General features: G+C 37.1%; 1 pseudogene; it reads right to left on the bottom strand.

Annotated features, from left to right (window-relative positions):
• Window positions 1-17,736: 17,736 nt before the first annotated feature.
• LOC101326600 (tubulin beta chain-like) lies at window positions 17,737-18,681 on the bottom strand (annotated as a pseudogene).
• Window positions 18,682-19,957: the final 1,276 nt, after the last annotated feature.

Genomic DNA, 19,957 nt, shown 5'->3' with positions numbered 1-19,957 from the left:
AAGATATAACAGAGATAAACATGGAGATTTGACAGGGCCTGATTAAATTCAGTGAATTTACAAAAATGTCATTTATACCCCTCTGTTTTGAGACTCCTCAATATACTAGCTTCTATATTTATAACATTTTTCAATAGCTATGTTCCTTCTAATAGAGCTGTACTACTTTCAGTGCACTGCAAAAATTCTTTAAATATGTACGTGACTTAAAATTATTTATATATTAAAAGAAAGGCTCTATTCCTCTAAAGGAAGTAATACAATAGAAGCATATATGGAAAGATACTCAATTAATACTTATGCTTCCTCCTGGTGCCCTAGATATTCAGAGGTGGCAATGTCATACTGATATAATTTCCCTATATTATTTTAGAAATGGATAGGAGGAGACTAAATACGATTTAACTCTGTCTTTATGTTGAACAGAAAACATGGTAATGGAAGCAACAAGAGTCTCCAAAAATTTTTCTTCCTCCTTCTCTATTCAAGAAATATTTATCGACAAAGGAAAATGTTTCACATTTTTTAGAAGTGACTGAAGCAACATTTATCTTATCAACAAATGTTTTTTCTCTTCAAACAAGCACCCTCAATGCAAATACAAAAATTTATATCTCTAATCCACATAACTTGCTTTCTTAAATTAGTCACCTAGAAGATAAGTAATAGCTCCGTACTTGAATACATCATTTACTCTGGTCAGCTATTTTTTTCAGAAAATTCATTGAATTCAAAGTTAATTACTCAAAGGTAAGATTTGGTTCTCTGATTTATACAAAATTTACTCTTCAGCAAAAACCATGGTTAAGCTTGACACGTGATGATAGATAGATAGATAGATAGATAGATAGATAGATAGTTTTTAGTGACATATATTGAATTTGAAATCAAGACTATTTTATTCAGTTAAATTTTAAGCATCAGAGTTTCTGAATACCAGTCCTAAACTAATTTCATTCTAATGTAATGTTTTATGAATAATGTCCAATTTTGCACAGTGGTTTTTTTTAAACTATTTATTAGAAATAATACTTGAGAAGTTATAAAAGGGGAAAGCTAGCTGCATGTGATAAAAATGTTGATCAAATTTCAAGTGGGACAGAATATTTGAAAATATTTTTTGAAAATCTATCAACACTTTGTTTTGTGTCATCAATTCAAGCAATTTGTTAGTCTAGTGTTCTTTCTCTGAGGGAAGATATATAAGAGGTGGTCTGCCTTTTGTTTATAAAAGCCTACTCCCTGTGAATAGCCTACAAATGTGTATTTCTAAAGCTATTACAAAGAGTTGAGAGACATGTTGGTGCAGGGAAATAAGGGAAAATTCTAGAGAGAGAAAGAAAATATTTGAAGCTTAATTCTATGAAAGAGTCTAAGGGTGATGGAGAAACCTCAAGTATTTTTGGAGACATGATAATAAAACGTGTATCCGAGTATGAATACACATGGGTCTTATTCATTATTCAGTTCGAGAAGATATTCACTGAACTCCTTCCATATGAAGAGATGCATACCAATTTTATCGATCTTAATCAATGCAGTATTAAGTAAATCATTTAATTTTAGGAAGGTCAACAGTCCAATAAATGTAAATATTAAATATAAATTTTAACTGATGGTAAATAGTATTTGCTTAGGTCAACAACAGTTGTAAGTGTATTTTGACAAGTAGCATTCAATTATTGAAGTCCATACCTCTGTCTCAGTATTGAAAAAGGGTACCATCTAACCAATGTTTTAAACTATATCATACCACCCTACCCTACACATAGTCCCATAATTGGTGATTTCAGCTATCAAGAGATTACCAATAACTAGAAAGGAACATAAGTGATCATAACAGTTCTTGAATAAAGCCTTTATTTATAGATTATTTACTCATAGCCCATTTTCACGCAATTTTCATTTGCTTGATTAGCTTGTTTCCAGTATTATAAAAATTAAAACTCACAAGAGGGTAGGCTGATAAACACAGGCACAATAAGAACTTTTTAATTATGAAAGACTGACTGTAACACCAAGATACCCAAATGTGTAAATACACATGATATTATTAAGTTTATAAAATAAGCACGAGTATAAAAATCTACATAAATGAAACAAAACAAATCAATTAAATCCTAATGAAAATTTTATTTTAGTTATTCTATATGACGGTCTTTTTTACTGTAAAAAGTCAATTCCCACCTCTCCATCTCCTTATACACACACACACACACACACACACACACACACACACAACTCCTAACAGCACACCCTAATGATCCGATTCCTGCCACATTTATGCATCAGAATTCCTCCTGTGTATGTTTGTTAAAGAAAAAAACCTTGGAGAGAATTCTGCAAAAAGAAGTATATAGTCGTGAAAATCTCTTATTCCTATTGGATATCACCCCTGTTATTATGATAGAAATGAAAATGAGGAGATATTCTGATAGTCTGAATAGAGGCAGAACTGCTTCCGGCCCAAAGAGAGGAGGTCATTTTGTACACTTCAGGAAGTGCATGTTTGTATTCTCTGGGAACATCAGGACACAGCAATCATAACCAGGTATACTTGGCAAGCCTGTGTAAGAGAATGGAAAAATGGAGGCTACTCTAAGTAGCTTGCTTGTAAGAGAAAAAGAAGGATGGAAATTCCAAACGATAACTGTAGACTTTCTGTACAACAAATATACTACATGGATGATCCTCAGGAATGACTAATAGACCCTTCGGGTAGTTCTGAGATTCTGTTTTAACTTATTTAGGAATTAGCACTTCAATAGATATTTAAGATATGAACATTTTTGTTCCTGGTAATGAAATAAGTTCTTCAGAAATTTCATTTATGTACAATTATCCATACACAGGTAAAGTTGGTAGTTCCCTACTGTCTTGCACTGTGATTGCCATTCTCAGGAGTTTTACAAATCTCAACTGAAAGTGGTTGAGGCAAAGATCCATATCTTACACTTTTGAGAGAAATTTACTCTGAAATCCTGACTCAACTCCTACTTGGTGATCCCAACTGGACCAATTTTCACTTGAAATCTAGCCTTGAGCTCTAAGCAGTTTGCTCCTTAATGATTCTCCTAGGTCCTCTGTCAGCCCCTTTAGTCTTCTTGAATCAACAGTTCTTCTTAAGTAGAGAAAATAAAGCTCCAGGCCAAAATAAGACAGAAAGCACAAAGAAAAAAAAACTGGCACATCTTTCTCTCTTGTGATTATTTCATTCACTACAGGCCACATACTCAGTTTTTATAAAGTGAGAGAATCAAGATGGAAAGGAGAAAAGAAAAAAAAACAATATAATTCCCTTTTCATTGAAGGTTAGGTAGTATTCAACATTCTTCCAATGATTGCTGGTCTATTTCATTAATATATATTTGTGGAGGTTTTATTATGCTGTAGTCTTTCTCAGTACTCCTTCTGTATGTCCATCATACTAAGTGGTCTCCCCTACCACCTTAAAGAAACAGGAATGCCTTCAGTAAATTTGGGGCCAATTTGTATTTTGCCTTCTCTCTTTTTATTTCATTTCCATGATAATTTTTATATTTTAGTAATATGTAATAGATTATTTGCTATAAATAAGTAAAATATCTGCCCTAAGTACATCATATGGGAGGTAATGTACTTCACTTAAAATGTGATATATCTTAGAATTATTATGTATTATTTAATGTACAGTTATGATATGATAGACTATTGAAAGACAGTCATGGTTGTGTCTTGGTTTAACATAATGACAATAGAGTATGAAGAAAGAAAATGGCTTTACATCACTAGCAGAATGAGTACCTTTTGGCAATAGATTAATTTTGAGTTCTGAACAAAAGTAAAAATTTAATTCTATCTTAAGTAATTAGTTTCTTAAGGATGAAGAAATCAAGTTGTTTGTGCTAGGATTGAATTAGATACTCAAGCACCTGGGGAAAAAAGGCAATCAGCACATACACATTTAAAGCTTACAAAAATCTTAAGTGAGAAACATGTTTGCCAAATTTTGGTATAGAGGTGACATTTAAAATCACAGAGATGGATGAGCTTGCCTAAGAAGAGAGAAGAGGCAGAAATTAGTAGATGCTCAGAACGTGGGTTCAGTAACTGAACAATTAGTGATCTCGTGGATGTTGCCTGCTAATATATTGTCTTTTTAATATGATTCTAGTCTGGAGGGTTTTCAGGTCATATCATCTTAAAGAATCAGAACTCTGAGTTTTTTCTATTTTAGAGAGTGTATTTATTTTTGAATATTGTTATTTTTCAAAAGAATGATCAGGTTTATTTTACATTATAACAATTAACATTTATTTCATCTTTGCTTAATTTTCAGTTTATCAGCTACCATGAAACAATTTGCACTATTTGATGCTTTTTATACTTTTACAGCATGCAATTATGAAGAAAATATACTATTTTATTTTTATTTATGAAATGTTAGATTTTTAGATATTTAAACTGTACTTAATTTAATATAAAATAGTTATTTAATATAGATTTAATGATAAAATCATTTAAACTTTTAAAAAAATTATTGCAGTATAGCTGATTTACAATGTTGTGTTGGTTTCAGATGTACAGCAAAGAGAATCAGTTATACATATACATATATCCATTCTTTTTTTCTTTTTTTTTTAGATTATTTTCCCATATAGGCCATTACATAGTATTGAGTAGAGTTCCCTGTGCTATACAGCAGGTTCTTATTAGTTATCTATTTTATATATAGTAGTGAGTATATGTTAGTCCCAATGTCCCAATTTATCCCTCCCCCACATCTCCTGGTAAGCACAAGTCTGTTTTCTACATCCATGACTCTACTTCTGTTTTGTAAATAAGTTCATTTGTACCCTTTTTTTTTTCAGATTCTACATATAAGCAATATCATATATTTATTTTTCTGTGTCTGACTTATTTCACTCAGTATGACAATCTCAAGGTCCATTCATGTTGCTGCAGATGGCATTATTTTATTCTTTTTTATGGCTGAATAATATTCCTTGCATATATGTACCACATCTTCTTTATGCATTTCTTTGTTGATGGATATTTAAGTTGCTTCCTTGTCATAGCTATTGTAAATAGTGCTACAGTGAACATTGGGGTGCATGTATCTTTTTGAATTAAGCTTTTCTCTGGGTATGTGCCCAGGAGTGGGATTGCTGGATCATCATCAAAAAATCTATAAACAATAAATGCTGGAGAGGATGTGGAGAAAAGGGAACTCACATACACTGTTGGTGGGGATGAAAATTGGTACAGCCACCATAGAGAACAGTATGGAGGTTCCTTAAAAAGCTAAAAATAGAACTACCAAAGCATTTAATATTAAATATCAGCAGCAATTAGGTAACTTAATACAGTTTTATCTGGATGTTGAAGATATTTATTTAAAAAATCCACATGATATGTTTGGAAAGGGATTTCCAGGAAAATTCCATATTCTCTTTACAATTGTGCTGAGAGATACTGGGAGATTATCAATAGTGAGTAAGAAGGAAAATATATCCTTAACAATTGAGAGGATGGTAACAACAGAAGGCAGACCTGAAATAAAGAATATAGTTATGTTATGGGGTAGATTATTAAACAGTCTCCTTTGGAATGCCATGAATAATTAGTCCAGAAATTCCCTAGCCAGGTCCATTTCACTCTTGGAAACTTGAAGCCCTTAGTTCTTACTAGAAGGTCTGGTTAACTTGCATAGAATCATCCAAAATAAATATTCATTACAACCAGTGTCATAAAAAGAAGATAAGATGTTTCCAAGGTAATAATAGTGCAGGGACAGGAATGGGAATTGGGTTTCAGTGCTTTGTGTGTCCTCCATTTCCTGTCATGGGAAAGGAGATTTTTATAAATGGGGCTCCAAATTATGAGCTTCTCTATGTGGCAAATGTAGGGGATCACATAATTCATCACTTCTTCTACAAATATTTTATATTTAGCTTGTTATAGTGTCTCTACAGTTAATTTCAGAAAGGCAAAAATATAGATGAGTCAAATCTAAATTAAAATTCTAAAATAAAAAAATATATATTTTATTACTCTGGTCTTACCTGCTTGATTTATCCCACTGGATTTCCCATTGACCTTTATGCTTTGATTCTTGTTATTAGAGAGGGGAACAAATTCATAAGTTTTTTTTATCCAGAAGGCAAACTCCCCCAGATAGGACAAATCATATGTTTGCTGACATTTACCCTTTAGACCATTTTTGACCTTTAATATTTAAGGATTTCTCTATTTTATACACATCTGAGTGACAACTACTAAACTTTTCTTTTATTTGGAAATGTATAATTATTGTACATATTGTCTCCATGCAGGGCATTCTGGAATACGGTAAAATGATAGTTTGTTACTTGGTTAATGTTTTATCAATATGTCCCATTTTATTTTTATAGCAAATAACTTTTTTATGATTTTAGCTGGAAAAAAAGCAACAATAAGCAAAACATTGAAAATCTGTACTGAGTTGTAAAATAGATGAATATTTTACTCACCTTTCATCCTGTGAAAATGCATAAGATTGCATGATTAATAGAAAACTTCAGCAAAATTCCTCAAAATATTTCAGTCAAGGGTATCAATTCACAAAAGATAGCCACACTAACTAAAAATATGAGCTTAGCTATTTTGAATGTGGGTTCATATGTCTTTGTGTATTTTAAATTTTGGTAGGCAATTCAATTGTAACAAATGTACTACTAAAGAAATAAAAGACGTGCTCAAGAAAAATTGGAACTGAATGCTGTGCTTAATAACTAAATCATAAATTTTATTTCTGTGAAATGTATTGACACATGTGATGCAAATTTAACAATTAAGTAACCATGCTACTTAAAGATATACAAGTCATATTATTTTTATGTTGATACAAAGTTTTAAGAAAATATGCTGTTGGTTAATGAAATTATGAAGGAATAAATCAAAAAGCAATAATCTTATGATAAAGTCATTTTAACTTCATTTCTCTCACAATAATATAGTATATTCTCCTAAAAATTTCACACAAGATAGGAATGTAACAAATTTGAAATTTGGTCATACTCTAAAGTTTATCCCCAAGAAAATTCAATTTATTAAAATCTTGTTACATGTGTTTACTGTTATATATATTTACATATGTTTGTCTGTTTAGCTCTACACAAACTGGATAACTATACACACATTATTTTGTACACTTCCTTTTTAACTAAATAGTTTGTGTCTATTATGGTCAATACAAATAGAGTTAGGTATGTATATAGTGTTTACAAAATATACTAGAGCAAGTTCTTTGGGGGAAAATATCTATCACTGCAAAACTGTCTGTTATTTAATTTGTAAAATGGTTTTATTCTATTATGGAGCATATCAGAGTGTTAAGTCATAGCGTGAACTTAAAAGGGGAATCTATGTTTGCCAAATTTATTTTTGGCTTGAGATCTTTCTTCCTTTCTTTCTTTCTTTTTCTATTCCCACTTATTTTTGGCTCTTGGGGAAATGTCATCTTTTCAATATGAAAAAAAGCAACAAGTTCAGCAAAAATTAGAAATCTGAAGTGTAGAATAGGACAAAAGCAGGGTAGGGGGGAAAAGGCAATAGTAAAAGCAAGAGATGAGATGTTGCCAAAAGATGGAGGGTGTCCTGTCCCCTATCTGGGGAATGACATTTAGATGACAGCACATACCTTTACATATATGTACAGAATGACTGATATATATATATTTTTTTCTGTAAGAAATGATAGGGTTGTAGAGGGGCTTTCTGGAGACTTAGGGATCAAGGCTAGTCTCTCTCTTACTCCTCTTGACCCCTTTTTCCCACCAGGGTTAAGGAAGGAATCCAACATTATGAAGGAGGCAAAGTGGAAGAGGGAAGGATCCCCCTTGACAGGGTGGGGGTCAGACCCCTGCAAAGGAAACCACCAAGGACAGAGCTTGGAGGAGACTGAAAATGGAGATAGTACTGTTAACACCTCCCCAGAAACTGAGAGAGGAGTGGGGAGATATCTGGAAACTAGGACTTCAATAACCTGGATGCCCTTCTTAAAAACCCCACCTCGGGGGGGACCTAGAAGATGGCGTAAGTGTAAGACGCGGAGATAACCTTCCTCCCCACAGATACATCAGAAATACATCTACACGTGGAACAGCTCCTACAGAACACCTACTGAAGGCTGGCAGAAAACCTCAGACCTCCCAAAAGGCAAGAAACTCCCCACGTACCTGGGTAGGGCAAAAGAAAAAAAGAAAAAACAGAGACAAAAGAATAGGGATGGCACCTGCACCAGTGAGAGGGAGCTGTGAAGGAGGAAAAGTTTCCACACACTAGGAAGCCCCTTCTTGGGTGGAGACTGCAGGAGGCGGAGGGGGGAGCTTCAGGGCCGCGGAGGAGTGCACAGCAATAGGAGGGCAGGAGGGCAAAGCGGAGAGATTCCCGCACAGAGGATCGGTGCCGACCGGCACTCACCAGCCCGAGAGGCTTGTCTGCTCACCCGCCGGGGCGGGCGGGGCTGCGAGCTGAGACTCGGGTTTCAGTTTCAGTCGGAGCACAGGGAGAGGACTGGGGTTGGTGGCTTGAACATAGCCTGAAGGGGTTAGTGCACCACAGCTAGCCGGGAGGGAGTCCGGGGAAAAGTCTGCACCTGCCGAAGAGGCAAGAGACTTTTTCTTCCCTCTTTGTTTCCTGGTGCGTGAGGAGAGGGGTTTAAGAGCACTGCTTAAAGGAACTGCAGAGACGGGCGCGAGCTGCGGCTAAAAGCGCAAACCCCAGACATGGGTGCGAGCCTCGGCTAAAAGCATGGACCCCAGGGACGGGCGGGAGATGCTAAGGCTGCTGCTGCCGCCACCAAGGGGCCTGTGTGCGAGCACAAGTCACTCTCCACACCCCTCTTCCAGGGAGCCTGTGCAGCTCGCCACTGCCAGGTTCCCGGGATCCGGGGACAACTTCCCCGGGAGAACGCCCGGCAGGCCTCAGTCTGGTGCAACGTCACGCCGGCCTCTGCCGCCACAGGCCCGCCCCACACGCAGTGTCCCTCCCTCCCCCCGGCCTGAGTGTTCCAGAGCCCATGAATCAGCGGCTCCTTTAACCCCATCCTTTCTGAGCAAAACACAGATGCCCTCCAGCGACCTACACGCAGAGGCAGGGCCAAATCCAAAGCTGAGCCCCTGTGAGCTGTGAGAACAAAGAAGAGAAAGGGAAATCTCTCCCAGCAGCCTCAGAAGCAGTGGGTTAAAGCTCCACAATCAACTTGATGTACCCTGCTCCTGTGGAATACATGAATAGACAACGAATCATCCCAAATTGAGGAGGTGGGCTTCGAGAGCAAGATCTATGATTTTCTCCCCTTTTTCTCTTTTTGTGAATGTGTATGTGTATGCTTCTGTGTGAGATCTTGTCTGTATAGCTTTGTTTCCACCATTTGTCCTAGGGTTCTATCCGTCCATGTTTTTTTTTTTAATTTTTTTCTTAATAATTAATTTAAATAACTTTATTATACTTTACCTTCGTTCATTCTTTCTTTTTTCTTTCTTTCTTTTTTCTTTCTTTCTTTCTTTCTCTCTTTCTTTCTTTCTTTCTTTCTTTCTTTCTTTCTTTCTTTCTTTCTTTCTCCTTCCTTCCTTCCTTCCTTCCTTCCTTCCTTCCTTCCTTCCTTCCTTCCTTCCTTCCTTCCTTCCTTTCCTTCCTTCCCTCCTTTACACAATGAATCATCCCAAATTGAGAAGGTGGTCTCTGAGAGCAAGATTTATGATTTTTTCCCCTTTACCTCTTTTTCTGAGGGTGTATGTGTATGCTGCTGTGTAAGATTTTGTCTGTATAGCTTTGCTTCCAACATTTGTCCTAAGGTTCTATCTGTCCCTCTTTTTTTTCTAAATAATTATTTTTCAATTCAATAACTTTATTATACTTTATTTTATTTTACTGTATCTTCTTCCTTTCTGTCTTTTTTTCCTTCCTTCCCTCCTTTCTTCCTTCCTCCCCCCTTTCTTTCCTTCTTTGTTTCTTTTTCTTTCTTTCTTCCTTCCTTCCTTCCTTCCTTCATTCCCTCCTTTCTTTCTTTCTTTCTTTCTTTCTTTCTTTCTTTCTTTCTTTCTTTCTTTCTTTCTTTCTTTCTTTCTTCATACTTCTACTAATTCTCTCACTTTTTCTCCCTTTTATTCTGAGCCGTGTGAATGAAAGGCTTTGGTGCTCCAGCCAGGAGTCAGGGCTCTGCCTCTGAGGTGGGAGAGCCAACTTCAGGACACTGGTCAACAAGAGACCTCCCAGCTCCACATAATATCAAACGGCGAAAATCTCCCAGAGACCTTCATCTTAACACCAGCACCCAGCTTCACTCAACGTCCAGCAAGCCACAGTGCTGGACAAACTATGCCAAACAACTAGCAAAACAGGAACACAACCCCACCCATTAGCAGAGAGGCTGCCTAAAATCAAAATAAGTCCACAGACACCTCAAAACACACCACCAGACATGAAACTGCCCACTAGAGAGACAAGATCCAGCCTCATCCACCACAAAACAGGCACTAGGCCCCTCCACCAGGAAGCCTACACACCCCACTGAACCAACCTTAGCCACTGGAGACAGACATCAAAAACAGTGGGAACTACAAACCTGCAGCCTGCAAAAAGCAGACCCCAGACACAGTAAGATAAGACAAATGAGAGGACAGAAAAGCACACAGCAGATAAAGGAGCAAGATAAAAATGCAGCAGATCTAACAAATGAAGAGGAAATAGGCAGTCTACCTGATAAAGAATTCAGAAAAATGATAGCAAGGATGATCCAAAATCATGGAAATAGAATGGACAAAATGCAAGAAACAGTTAACAAGGACCTAGAAGAACTAAAGATGAAACAAGCAATGATGAACAACACAATAAATGAAAGTAAAAGAACTCTAGATGGGATCAATAGCAGAATAACTGAGGCAGAAGAACGGATAAGTGACCTGGAAGATAAAATAGTGGAAATAACTACTGCAGAGAAGAATAAAGAAAAAAGAATGAAAAGAACTGAGGACAGTCTCAGAGACCTCTGGGACAACTTTAAACACACCAACGTTCAAATTATAGCGGTTCCAGATGAAGAAGAGAAAAAGAAAGGGACTGAGAAAATATTTGAAGAGATTATAGTTGAAAACTTCCCTAATATGGGAAAGGAAATAGTTAATCAAGTCCAGGAAGCACAGAGAGTTCCATACAGGATAAATCCAAGGAGAAATACGCCAAGACACATATTAATCAAACTGTCAAAAATTAAATACAAAGAAAGCATATTAAAAGCAGCAAGGGAAAAATAACAAATAACACACAAGCAAATCCCCATAAGGTAAACAGCTGATCTTTCAGCTGAAACCCTACAAGCCAGAAGGGAGTGGTAGGACAAACTAAAAGTGATGAAGGAGAAACACCTGCAACCAAGACTACTCTACCCAGCCAGGATCTCATTCCGATTTGATGGAGAAATTAAAACATTCACAGAGAAGCAAAGGCTGAGAGAGTTCAGCACCACCAAACCAGCTTTACAACAAATGCTAAAGGAACTTCTCTAGACATGAAACACATGAGAAGGAAAAGACCTATAATAACGAACCCAAAACAATTTAGAAAGCGGGAATAGGAACATACATATCGATAATTACCTTAAATGTAAATGGACTAAATGCTCCCACCAAAAGATACAGATTGTCTGAATGGATACAAAAACAAGACCCTTATATATGCTGTCTACAAGAGACCCACTTCAGACCTAGAGACACATACAGATTGAAAGTAAGGGGATGGAAAAAGATATTCCATGCAAATGGAAACCAAAAGAAAGCTGGAGTAGCAATTCTCATATCAGACAAAATAGACTTTAAAATAAGGACTATCAAAAGAGACAAAGAAGAACACTAGATAATGATCAAGGGATCGATCCAAGAAGAAGATATAACAATTGTAAATATTTATGCACCCAACATAGGAGCACCTCAATACATAAGGCAAATACTAACAGCCATAAAAGGGGAAATCAACAGTAACACATTCATATAGGGGACTATAACACCCCACTTTCACTCATGGACAGATCATCCAAAATGAAAATAAATAAGGAAACACAAGCTTTAAATGATACATTAAACAAGATGGACTTAATTGATATTTGTAGGACACTCCATCCAAAAACAACAGAATACACATTTTTCTCAAGTGCTCATGGAACATTCTCCAGGATAGATCATATCTTGGGTCACAAATCAAGCCTTGATAAATTTAAGAAACTTGAAATTGTATCAAGTATCTTTTCCGACAACAACGTCATGAGACTAGATATCAATTACAGGAAAAGATCTGTAAAAAATACAAACACATGGAGGCTAAACAATACACTACTTAATAATGAAGCAATCAGTGAAGAAAATCAAAGAGGAAATAAAAAAATAACTAGAAACATATGACAATGGAGACACAATGACTCAAAACCTATGGGATGCAGCAAAAGCAGTTCTAAGGGGGAAGTTTATAGCAATACAAGCCCACCTTAAGAAGCAGGAAACATCTCGAATAAACAACCTAACCTTGCACCTCACGCAATTAGAGAAAGAAGAACAAAAATACACCAAAGTTAGCAGAAGGAAGGAATCATAAAAATCAAAACAGAAATAAATGAAAAATAAATGAAGGAAACAATAACAAAGATCAATAAAATTAAAAGCTGGTTCTTTGAGAAGATAAACAAAATAGATAAACCACTAGCCAGACTCATCAGGAAAAAAAGGGAGAAGACTCAAATCAATAGAATTAGAAATGAAAAAGGAGAAGTAACAACTGACACTGCAGAAATATAAAAGATCATGAGAGATTACTAAAAGCAACTCTATGCCAATAAAATGGACAACCTGGAAGAAATGGACAAATTTTAGAAATGCACAACCTGCCAAGACTGAATCAGGAAGAAATAGAAAATATGAACAGACCAATCACAAGCACTGAAATTGAAACAGTGATTAAAAATCTTCCAACAAACAAAAGCCCAGGACCAGATGGCTTCACAGGCGAATTCTATCAAACATTTAGAGAAGAGCTAACACCTATCCTTCTCAAACTCTTCCAAAATATAGCAGAGGGATGAACACTCCTTAATTCCTTCTACGAGGCCACCATCACCTTGATACCAAAACCAGACAAGGATGTCACAAAGAAAGAAAACTACAGGCCAATATCACTGATGAACATAGATGCAAAAATCCTCAACAAAATACTAGCAAACAGAATCCAAGAGCACATTAAAAGGATCATACACAACCCATGCACATATGGACACCTTATCTTTGATAAAGGTGGCAGGAATGTACAGTGGAAAAAGGACAGCCTCTTCAATAAATGGTGCTGGGAAAACTGGACAGGTACATGTAAAAGAATGAAATTAGAACACTCCCTAACACCATACACAAAAATAAGCTAAAAATGGATTAAAGACCTAAATATAAGGCCAGAAACTATCAAACTATTAGAGGAAAACATAGGCAGAACACTCTATGACATAAATCACAGCAAGATTCTTTCTGACCCACCCCCTAGAGTAATGGAAATAAAAACAAAAATAAACAAATGGGACCTAATGAAACTTCAAAGCTTTTGCACAGCAAAGGAAACCATAAACAAGACCAAAAGACAACCCTCAGAATGGGAGAAAATATTTGCAAATGAAGCAACTGACAAAGGATTAATCTCCAAAATTTACAAGCAGCTCATGCAGCTCAACAACAAAAAAACAAACAACCCAATCCAAAAATGGGCAGAAGACCTAAATAGACATTTTTCCAAAGAAGATATACAGACTGCCAACAAACACATGAAAGAATGCTCAACATCATTAATCATTAGAGAAATGCAAATCAAACCTACAATGAGATATCATCTCACACCAGTCAGAATGGCCATCATCAATAAATCTAGAAACAATAAATGCTGGAGAGGGTGTGGAGAAAAGGGAACCCTCTTGCACTGCTGGTGGGAATGTGAATTGGTTCAGCCACTATGGAGAACAGTATGGAGGTTCCTTAAAAAACTACAAATAGAACTACCATATGACCCAGCAATCCCACTACTGGGCATATACCCTGAGAAAACCGAAATTCAAAAAGAGTCATGTACCAAAATGTTCATCGCAGCTCTATTTACAATAGCCCGGAGATGGAAACAACCTAAGTGCCCATCATCGGATGAATGGATAAAGAAGATGTGGCACATATATACAATGGAATATTACTCAGCCATAAAAAGAAACGAAATTGAGCTATTTGTAATGAGGTGGATAGACCTAGAGTCTGTCATACACAGTGAAGTAAGTCAGAAAGAAAAAGACAAATACAGTATGCTAACACATATATATGGAATTTAAGAAAAAAAAATGTCATGAAGAACCTAGGGGTAAGGCAGGAATAAAGACGCAGACCTCCTAGAGAATGGATTTGAGGTTATGGGGAGGGGGAAGGGTGAGCTGTGACGGGGCGAGAGAGAGTCATGGACATATACACACTAACAAACGTAGTAAGGTAGATAGCTAGTGGGAAGCAGAGGCATGGCACAGGGATATTGGCTCGGTGCTCTGTGACAGTCTGGAGGGGTGGGATAGGGAGGGTGGGAGGGAGGGAGACGCAAGAGGGAAGAGATATGGGAACATATGTATATGTATAACTGATTCACTTTGTTATAAAGCAGAAACTAACACACCATTGTAAAGTAATTATACCCCAATAAAGATGTTAAAAAAAAAAAAAAAGGATCATACACCATGATCATGTGGGGTTTGTCCCAGAAATGCAAGGATTTTTCAATATACGCAAATCTATCAATGTGATAAACCATATTAACAAATTCAAGGAGAAAAAACATATGATCATCTCAATAGATGCAGAGAAAGCTTTTGACAAAATTCAACACCCATTTATGATAAAAACCCTGCAGAAAGTAAGCATACAGGGAACTTTCCTCAACATAATAAAGGCCATATATGACAAGCCCACAGCCAACATCATCCTCAATGGTGAAAAACTGAAAGCATTTCCACTAAGATCAGGAACAAGACAAGGTTGCCCACTCTCACCGCTCTTATTGAACATAGTTTTGGAAGTTTTAGCCAAAGCAATCAGAGAAGAAAAGGAAATAAAAGGAATCCAAATCAGAAAAGAAGAAGTAAAGCTGTCACTGTTTGCAGATGACTTGATACTATATATAGAGAATCCTAAAGTTGCTACCAGAAAACTACTAGAGCTAATCAATGAATTTGGTAAAGTAGCAGGATACAAAATTAATGCACAGAAATCTCTGGCATTCCTATATACTAATGATGAAAAATCTGAAAGTGAAATCAAGAAAACTCCCATTTACCATTGCAACAAAAAGAATAAAATATCTTGGAATAAACCTACCTAAGGAGACAAAAGACCTATATGCAGAAAATTATAAGACACTGATGAAAGAAATTAAAGATGATACAAATAGATGGAGAGATATACCATGTTCTTGGATTGGAAGAATTGACATTGTGAAAATGACTCTACTACCCAAAGCAATCTATAGATTCAATGCAATCCCTATCAAACTACCACTGGCATTTTTCACAGAACTAGAATGAAAAATTTCAGAATTTGTATGGAAACACAAAAGACCCCGAATAGCCAAAGCAATCTTGACAACGAAAAATGGAGCTGGAGGAATCAGGCTCCCTGACTTCAGACTATACTACAAAGCTACAGTAATCAAGACAGTATGGTACTGGCACAAAAACAGACAGATAGATCAATGGAACAGGATAGAAAGCCCAGAGATAAACCCACACACATATGGAAACCTTATCTTTGATAAAGGTGGCAGGAATGTACAGTGGAGAAAGGAGAGCCTCTTCAATAAGTGGTGCTGTGAAAACTGGACAGATACCTGTAAAAGTATGAGATTAGATCACTCCCTAACACCATACACAAAAATAAGCTAAAAATGGATTAAAGACCTAAATGTAAGGCCAGAAACTATTAAACTCTTAGAGGAAAACATAGGCAGAACACTCTATGACATAAATCACAGCAAGATCCTTTCTGACCCACCTCCTAGAGTAATGGAAATAAAAACAAAAATAAACAAATGGGACCTAATGAAACTTCAAAGCTTTTGCACAGCAAAGGAAACCATAAACAAGACCAAAAGACAACCCTCAGCATGGGAGAAAATATTTGCAAATGAAGCAATTGACAAAGGATTAATCTCCAAAATTTACAAGCAGCTCATGCAGCTCAATAACAAAGAAACAAACAACCCAATCCAAAAATGGGCAGAAGACCTAAATAGACATTTCTCCAAAGAAGATATACAGACTGCCAACAAACACATGAAAGAATGCTCAACATCATTAATCATTAGAGAAATGCAAATGAAAACTACAATGAGATATCATCTCACACCAGTCAGAATGGCCATCATCAAATATCTAGAAACAATAAATGCTGGAGAGGGTGTGGAGAAAAGGGAACACTCTTGCACTGCTGGTGGGAATGTGAATTTGTAAGCCACTATGGAGAACAGTATGGAGGTTCCTTAAAAAACTACAAGTAGAACTACCATAAGACCCAGCAATCCCACTACTGGGCATATACCCTGAGAAAACCAAAATTCAAAAAGAGTCATGTACCAAAATGTTCATTGCAGCTCTGTTTACAATAGCCAGGGCATGGAAGCAACCTAAGTGTCCATTGACAAATGAATGGATAAAGAAGATGTGGCACATATATACAATGGAATATTACTCAGCCATAAAGAGAAACGAAATTGAGCTATTTGTAATGAGGTGGATAGACCTAGAGTCTGTCATACAGAGTGAAATAAGTCAGAAAGAAAAAGACAAATACCGTATGCTAACACATATATATGGAATTTAAGAAAAAAAAATGTCATGAAGAACCTAGGGGTAAGACAGGAATAAAGACACAGACCTACTGGAGAACAGGCTTGAGTATATGTGGAGGGGGAAGGGTGAGCTGTGAAAGGACGAGAGAAAGTCATGGACATATATACACTAAAAAACATAAGGTAGAATGCTAGTGGGAAGCAGCCGCATGGCATAGGGATATCGCCTCGGTGCTTTGTGACAGCCTGGAGGGGTGGGATAGGGAGGGTGGGAGGGAGGGAGACGCAGGAGGGAAGAGATATGGGAATATATGAATAACTGATTCACTTTGTTATAAAGCAGAAACTAACACACCATTGTAAAGCAAGTATACCCCAATAAAGATGTTAAAAAAACAAAACAAAACAAAAACCATCTCTTCCTTGTAGGGACTTCTACCTGTTGCTTGGTTTCCTTTCCCCTGGGCTACCACACAGGTCTAGGTTGGTGGTCATCTAACTGGCTTGTCAGCCCACAGTTCTACGTGAGATTTGATGAGACACAGCTTCTTGATGAGTTATCTTGAAAACGAAGTTGGAAATGTTAACTGGACAGATGGGAGGAATGGGTACCAGAAGGAAATACAGGGTTACCCAGAATGGCAGAAACGGTTCTGCCAGAAGTGGAAAGAGAGAGGAGATATTTAACAAATGACAAATATTTATTGAGTGCTTATTATGTGCCAGGCACTGTTCTAGAACCTCTACCCACCTCCCAAAAAAAGAAAAAAAAAAGAGTCAGAAAATGCAAATTCTGAGGGAGAGGAAAGGGATGACTGAGGAAGAAGTCTGAAGGGACTGAGAAGACTTAGGTGATGGGGTTTGACCTTAGGCCTCCTATTCAGCCTCCTCACTAAAAATCTCTTCTTCTGCTGTGGCATCTTGCTACTGGTGGTATTCAGAGATGAGGTCTTTCATGTTGCTCTCAGCCTTGGTGAAATCCATCTCGTCCCTGCCCTCGCCTGTGTACAGTGGAGGAAGGCGTTCCAGCAGAACATGGAAGAGAACTGCACTCAGGTGAATTTGAACAACTCCGGTATGGCCGTGCTCTTGCCAATGAAAGTGACCACAACCTTGAGGCCACAGATTGGGATGTTGCAGACAGCTGTCTTGACGTTGCTGGGGATTGATTCCAGGAAGTAGCTGCTGTTCTTGTTCTGCATGTTGAGCTTCTGCTCATCCACCTCCTTCATGGACATTCACCCACAGAAGACAGGAGCCAAGGTGAGGTACCAGCCATAGTGGGGGTCACAGGCAGCCATTGTGTTCTTGGCATAGAAGATCTTCTGGGTGAGCTCGGGCACAGTGAGTGTCTGATACTGCTGGCTTCCACCTCTGGTTAGAGGGGAAAAAACAGGCATGAAGAAGTGAAGACATGGGAAGGACACCATGTTGACTGCCAGCTTGCAGAGGTCAGCAATGAGCTGGCTAAGGAAGTGGAGGCAGGTGGTGACACCACTCTTAGTGGTCAGGATGAGGCGGTTCAGGTCCCCTTAGGTTGGCATGGTCAGCTTGAGGGTGTGGAAGCAGATGTTGTAAAGGGCCTGGTTGTGGATGCAGTAGGTCTCATCAGTGTTCTCCACCAGCTGATGGATGGTGAGGGTGGCATTATAGGGCTCAGCTACAGATTCGGACACTTTGGGTGAGGGCACTACACTGAAGACTTCATGATGCCATTGGGATACTCTTCACATGTCTTGCTGATGAGCAAGGTGCCCATTCCAGAATCTGTGCCCCTTCCAGCGAGTGGGTCAGCTGGAAACCCTAAAGGCAGTCGCAGATCTGCGCAGATTTTAATTCAAATATCTCAGATATTAATATGATTACCAATTAAAAATTATTCCTGTTCTACACTTGTCAATTTTTATTTTTTTCTTTGTTTTAGTCATTGCTCTTGTGGACATCAAATAGATTTGATTTTTACTTGGTCTTATATTACCCACATGAGAAAAATCTTCTTTAAATACATATTATTATGTAAAAATTTAAATTGGTATTAATTCTAAGTGGTTTTAAATTTTTAAAATATTGTTGCTTCTGCTGGTAATGTTGTTTCATGGTTCCTTGCTTTTTTTTAATTTTATTTTACTTTTTAGGAAGTTATATTTTCTTTGTCAAATTGTATTCTACATATCTTGTTTTTATTCATAGTGTTTTTAACTCCAAATAAGTTTATTATTTTCCTAGATATCTCAACAACTCCAAATAAGAAATAAAACTGTTTATTGATTTCTAGTGATTAAAAGGAAAAAATTAATACATACAACAAATCCTTACAAACCATCCCTTTCTTCTTCTATTTTTCCAAAGGTTAAAAAACTTTTTCCAGCCTATTTTCATCACATGCCTAGAAATTTTAATTACCTCTTTAAAAATCCTTAAGTTTTATTTGTTTTTAAGCAGAATTATTTTTGTTTCCTTCTATGAATAAATTAAATTTATACTTATCCATTGTTCTGTGCTATCATAGATTTCAAGGTCATAATCTTATTTCAAATCATTTATTAGTTGTGTTCTGTTTAGTATACTATTTTGCTGTACTGGGATTTTGATCTTGACACATTTTTAAAGTACACAGCAAGTCTTTGAATATTTCAAAAAGATTATTCTATTGGAATTATATGAAAATGCTATTGTTGTTGTTATAGGACTCTCAATTTTATCCTGGGGGAGTAATTGACAGTGAGGGACAAAGGGGACCTGAGGCTCTGTCTGAGCAGAGCAAGGGGAACAATTGCTGACAGCTGCACAGGCAGCTCACTGGTGCATCAAAGACAGCTCCAAACTCTGTGTGCAGCCAACATGAGCTGATAGTCCACATAGATCTCACTCGCATCAGCACTCCTTCTCACTGGGGTAAGTGTCTTGTACTGGGAGAGGGGGAAAAAAAACAACTTCAAGGGAACAAAGCCAGCTCAAGCCTGACCCTCATGTCTTCTGCTCCAGCAACTTGGAATCAGACCTTGCCACCAATAGGGTGGTGATGGTCAACATAAGAACAGTGCTTGCTTCAAGACTTAATAGGTAATCATTTCACCTAAATTCATAGGGGCAGAGA

Source organism: Tursiops truncatus, chromosome 18, assembly GCF_011762595.2.
Source record: "Tursiops truncatus isolate mTurTru1 chromosome 18, mTurTru1.mat.Y, whole genome shotgun sequence".
NCBI classification, from domain to species: domain Eukaryota; kingdom Metazoa; phylum Chordata; class Mammalia; order Artiodactyla; family Delphinidae; genus Tursiops; species Tursiops truncatus.
Note: the sequence above shows the minus strand (reverse complement) of the source record. Positions and strands in the feature narration are given on the sequence as shown.